Consider the following 5737-nt stretch of genomic DNA (forward strand, 5'->3'; position numbering starts at 1 on the left):
AATGTGTTGCTCTGATTGGTCAATAAATAAAACACTGATTGGCCATTGGCTAGGCAGGAAATATAGGTGGGACAAGGAGGAGAATAAAGCTGGGAAGTGGAAGGCTGAGTCAGAGAGACACTGCCAGCCGCCACGACGAGAAACAACATGTGAAGATGCCAGTAAGTCACGAGCCATGTGGCAAGGTATAGATTAATGGAAATGGATTAATTTAAACTATAAGAACAGTTAGCAAGAAGCCTGCCACGGCCATACAGTTTGTAACCTATATAAGTCTCTGTGTTTACTTGGTCAGGTCTAAGCAGCTGTGGGACTGGCAGGTGAGAGAGATTTGTCCTTACTGTGGGCCAGGCAGGAAAACTCTAGCTACAAATGGCGCCCAACGTGGGGCAAGAGTTTCCACCTAAAAACTGAAAAAAAAAAGATTCTAAAACGGAGCTAAAAACAGCTTCCTAATTGTCTCTCTCAAATGAGCGACAGCTGCCGGTTTGAGCTACTGGTGGGTTCCTAGCATGCGTGCTCGACCTACATTATGGCGGGAATGAGGCCTCTGCAAATGACACATTAAGCTGCGTGGTGGATTTAGCCTTTGCTAGTACAAAACAAAAAAAAAGAGGTTTTTGGGCTACACGCTACTTAGGTAAAAGCATGGAGACCCACGATAGCTCCCAGAGCTAGTGGAAAATGAACCACGGCCATGTTGGAAAGCTGAGGTGGGCAGAGCCAGCAGCCACAGCTGCTGCAGTTTAAAACAATAGATTCACAATAAGACAGATTCAGATGTAATAGTTTGCAATGTGTATAAAATATACGTAGGCTTAAAAGAGACAAAAAAGGTGGTATATACAGTTATAGAAACAAATACATTGTTTAAAAAAATAAAGTCTTTAAAGAGACAGTAAAATTAATATAGAAAATAGACCACGTAAAGATGAATATTACACAGATAATCTGAATTGTGTTGTCTTTGGGATTTTTAACTACAAAAAAAACATTTGATCATAAAAGATGTTGAGTTAAACCAATATGTATATTTTAAAGATACCTTGACTTCAAAATTTGGATGTAAGGATATGTTACTTTAAAAAGGAGACTCTGCTTTTGTTCCCACAGAAAGCCAAAGGCTATAGATTTGTTCCAGATTAAGATCCATCAGGTTTGACCAGCCAAGACCCCCTGAAAGGTCTCTGATGACACCATGGCCCAGATGATCCAACATCTAGAATGTTTTAAAGACAACTGGCTCAGAAGATACACCCTCATGGACAACTCCATAATCCTAAAATTTTCTTTGTGTCCCCATAAGATACAGTGGTCCCCTCCAGCAGGAAGTAGTAAAAAAAGCTATGCCCAAATTCCCAAAATATATATAATTTTACTTTGTTAAGGTTAAAACCTTCCTTTTTGAAAAAAAAAAGAGAAATGCTGTGGGATGTTCTGTATGGCAAATGTGTTGCTCTGATTGATCAATAAATAAAACACTGATTGGCCTTTGGCTAGGCAGGAAGTATAGGTGGGACAAGGAGGAGAATAAAGCTGGGAAGTGGAAGGCTGAGTCAGAGAGACACTGCCAGTCGCCATGACAAGAAACAACATGTGAAGATGCCAGTAAGCCACGAGCCATGTGGCAAGGTATAGATTAATGGAAATGGATTAATTTAAACTGTAAGAACAGTTAGCAAGAAGCCTGCCATGGCCATACAGTTTATAACCTGTATAAGTCTCTGTGTTTACTTGGTCAGGTCTAAGCTGCTGTGGGACTGGTGGGTGAGAGAGATTTGTCCTGACTGTGGGCCAGGCAGGAAAACCCTAGCTACACTTTATAGCTGCTAGAAATGTTCACTCATAATTTATATTGACCTACATGCATGATACAACAGAGATTTCAAAGAAGCATCATTGTAGGGTGAGCAGCTATGTGTAAGCACAAAGGAAGTACTGCACTGCTGTGTTTTATGAAGCCATTTATGCAACCATCAGGAAGTGCATCGCAACTTTGAAAGCTTTCTCTGTGGCCTTTTATCCAGATTTAAGCCCTGTTGTACCTATATGCAGAGAATGAATTTACACATCCAACCCCCCTCTTCCAAAGTCAGTTTCTCTAGGATTTTGTATTCATTTTACATAGATCATCCTCTCTTCTCCCCTCCCACTCCCCCACCAGCCTTCCCATTATTTCTAGTGGAGCTTTTTGTGGATTGAGAATATGGACTTTTCTTGGGACAGATATTCAGCCCATGCCTCATCTTCACCTGCATGATACTTAGGTTCAGAAATCAGGAAATGACAGGATGACTGGCAGGAATCTGGTTCTAGGAGTGGTCTTGTTATCATGCACTACATTTAGACTTCTGGTCATCTCTTCTATCTTCTAAAATTACTTAGTGCTTCACTTCACAAGGTACAAGCTGAACTCCACAGACTCGATTCTGAACTACTTTATTGTAGCCAATTTCTCAACTCTGCTGTGTAAAGGAGTGCCCCAGACCATGGCAGGTTGAATTTTTCATAACTGATTTTGGATACAAGCTCCTTTTCTACCTTCACAATTTGGGCAGGGTTACATGTATTTGCTGCTGCAGCTTCATGAGTTTTTTCCAAGCCATCAACATCAGCAACAGAGATTCCAGATCACAGAGTCTAAAGACAAAACTTTCGAGCACAGTGGCTTCTTCCTACACTTTGGTTGCATTCTGAACATCGTCATGAGTAATTATAGTCTTCTCTACATGAATGGAAAGTTGGGAGATAAAAACATAACAAGTTTAAAAGATTTTGGTTACTGCCCTGTTTGTCTTGAAAAAACTGTTCAAGTCCTGCATGCTGTGTTCCCGCCCTGATGCTGTATGAGTGGGCCTCATGGTCTGGGAAAGCATATCAACTATTCTCACATTTTATAGGCACAAGCAGAGAATGCAAAACATGCCCAGGATCAAAACTTCCCCAAGATCATCCACTGAGTCCAGGCTATCAAAACCATCCTTCTTCAAGTGGGTACATTTAATTCCTTTTGTATAATTACCTAGCTCTTACAACTATTCTTGGACTTCTTGCATAATCCTAGCTGGTTCCTAGTAAATACATCCATAGTCATTTCCGGGTATTTCCCAGCTGTGAGTCACTTTCAGCTCATGACCCAATATTCCCTAGCATCCAGCCCCAGTATTCCCTGGATGAGAAATGTATAAGACCCTGATATGAATAAAAATATGAACTGAAAGCCTCTGAATGTTATGTACATTGTGGACAGTCATCACATAAAAACTTTGGTGTGCATGCATAAAAATTTGTTTTGTAATATGTGTATGTGCTTTAATGTACCTGTGTTTAGGCAAGTGTATAAAAATTCTGTCTCAGAAAGTGTTTACCCTATTTCATGCAATGTATTTATCAAGTTGTTGGTGATATATGCTATGGGAGCCCATTTTCAGGTTTACTAGTGGCTTTACTCATTAGGTCTGCATAGAGAGGATGCTTAGACCAAGGACCTGAGTGCAGGAGTCTGAGATATTCTGCACTTGGCTGTGCTTGGGAGAGGTCTTTTGCTCCATTCCTTAGCATTTCTATAAATATTCTAGGACAGAGTTTATTAAGGCTTGATGGAATAGGTTCCAGGCCCACTTGAGGCTATCCTGTATCTTCTATCTGTTTATTTCCACACTCTAAATCCTTCTATATAATATTTCCTGCTGTACCCACTCAAGAGCACTCTGGGGAAATGTGGGGGTGATGGGTAGACCCCTCACAAAATGGTACCCTGAACAGGGACTGAAGACAAAAATAATAATAATAATAATATACATATTTAGATTTATTTTTATATATCTTTTATTTTAATTTAATTTTACATATCAGCCACGGATCCCCTTTTCCTCCCCCCTCCTTCCCTTTCCCCACCTTCCACCCAGACCACCTCCCATTCCCATCTCCTCCAGGGCAAAGAATCCCCTGGGGATTGAGTTCAACTTGATAGATTCAGTCCAGGCAGGTCCAGTCCCTTCCTCCCAGCCTGAGCCAAATGTCCCTGCATAAGCCCCAGGTTTCAAACAGCCAACTCATGCACTGAGGACAGGACCCGGTCCCACTGCCTGGGTGCCTCCCAAACAGTTCAAGCTAATCAACTGTCTCACTTATCCAGAGGGCCTGTTCCAGTTGGGGGCTCCTCAGCTATTGGTTCATAGTTTATGTGTTTCCATTAGTCCCTGTGCTTTTTCCAACCTTGGTCTCAACAACTCTTGCTCATACAACCCCCCCTCTTTCTTGCCAATTGCACTCCTGGAGCTCCACCTGGAGCCTGGCCATAGATCTCTCATCCGGTTTCCTCAGTCATTGGATGAGATTTCTAGCATGACAATTAGGGTGTTTGGCCATCCTATCATTAGAGTAGGTCAGTTCAGGATTTCTCTCAACCATTGTCAGTAGTCTATTGTGAAGGTATCTTTGTGGATTTCTGGGGACCTCTCTAGCACTTTGTTTCTTCCTATTCTCATGTGGTCTTCATTTATCACGGTCTCTTATTTCTTGTTCTCCCTTTCTTGATCCAGCTGGGATCTCCCGCTCCCCTAAGCTCTCTTTCCCTCAAACCTTGCCCTTCATTACTACCACTCATGTCCAGGTTGTTCATGTAGATCTTGTCCATTTCTCTGTCACTGGGCGATCCCTGTGTCTTTCTTGGGATCCTGTTTTCTAGGTAGCCTCCCTGGAGTTGTATCAGTCTTGTCATCTTCATTTTACATCTAGTATCCTCCTATGAGTGAGTACATACCATGTTTGTCTTTCTGAATCTGGGTTACCTCACTCAGGATGATTTTTTTCTAGATCCATCCATTTGCCTGCAAACCTCATGATGTCATTGTTTTTCTCTGCTGAGTAGTATTCCATTGTGTATATGTACCACATTTTATTTATCTATTCTTCAGTTGAAGGGCATCTAGGTTGTTTCCAGGTTCTGGCTATTACAAACAATGCTGCTATGAACATAGCTGAGCAAGTGCCCTTGTGGTATTACTAAGCATTCCTTGGGAATATGCCCAAGAGTGATATAGCTGGGTCTTGGGGAAGATTGATTCCCAATTTTCTGAGAAAGTGCCATATTGATTTCCTAAGTGGTTGTACAAGCTTGCATTCCCACCAGCAGTGGAGGAGAGTTCCCCTTGCTCCACATCCTCTCCAGCATAAGCTGTCTTAAGTGTTTTTGATCTTAGCCATTCTGACAAGTGTAAGGTGGTATCTCAGAGTCGTATTGATTTGCATTTCCCTGATAATTATGGATGTTGAGCAATTCCTTAAATGTCTTTCAGACATTTGAGCTTCCTCTGTTAAGAATTCTCTGCTTAATCTATAGCCCATTTCTTAATTGGACTACTGCACATTTTGATCAGCCATTAATGGTTAGGTTCACAACCAAAAATATTTAGATTTATTACAGTGTTTGGTAAAATGAGAGTGAGGACCTGCTAGTTGAAGTGAGTGGTCCAGTGTTGATGTTGAAGTGAAGGAAAGAAATTAAAAAGGGCAGGAGATTTTATCCTCGAGAGAAAATGAAAAAACAGACTGAAAGTATGTCCCATGCTGCATCACAAATATCCTCTATGAAGATTTCTATCTTTCTGTCTCTCAATTTTTACCTAAGATAAATAATTAAGAGTATAGTGTAGCAATATATTACAGGAAAAACATAGAAGTGTAAGGAGTGTAGAAAAAATTAAGGTAAGTTAGACAACTAGACAGAAAATGA

At 41.0% G+C, this 5737-nt stretch overlaps 1 pseudogene; it reads left to right on the top strand.

The window, feature by feature from the left end:
- The first annotated feature begins 2291 nt into the window (after positions 1-2291).
- LOC128124328 (vomeronasal type-1 receptor 4-like) lies at positions 2292-3188 on the top strand (annotated as a pseudogene).
- The last annotated feature ends 2549 nt before the right edge of the window (positions 3189-5737 follow it).

The sequence above is a fragment of the Peromyscus californicus genome, unplaced genomic scaffold, assembly GCF_007827085.1.
Source record: "Peromyscus californicus insignis strain IS unplaced genomic scaffold, ASM782708v3 Scaffold_4__1_contigs__length_199733344, whole genome shotgun sequence".
NCBI classification, from domain to species: domain Eukaryota; kingdom Metazoa; phylum Chordata; class Mammalia; order Rodentia; family Cricetidae; genus Peromyscus; species Peromyscus californicus.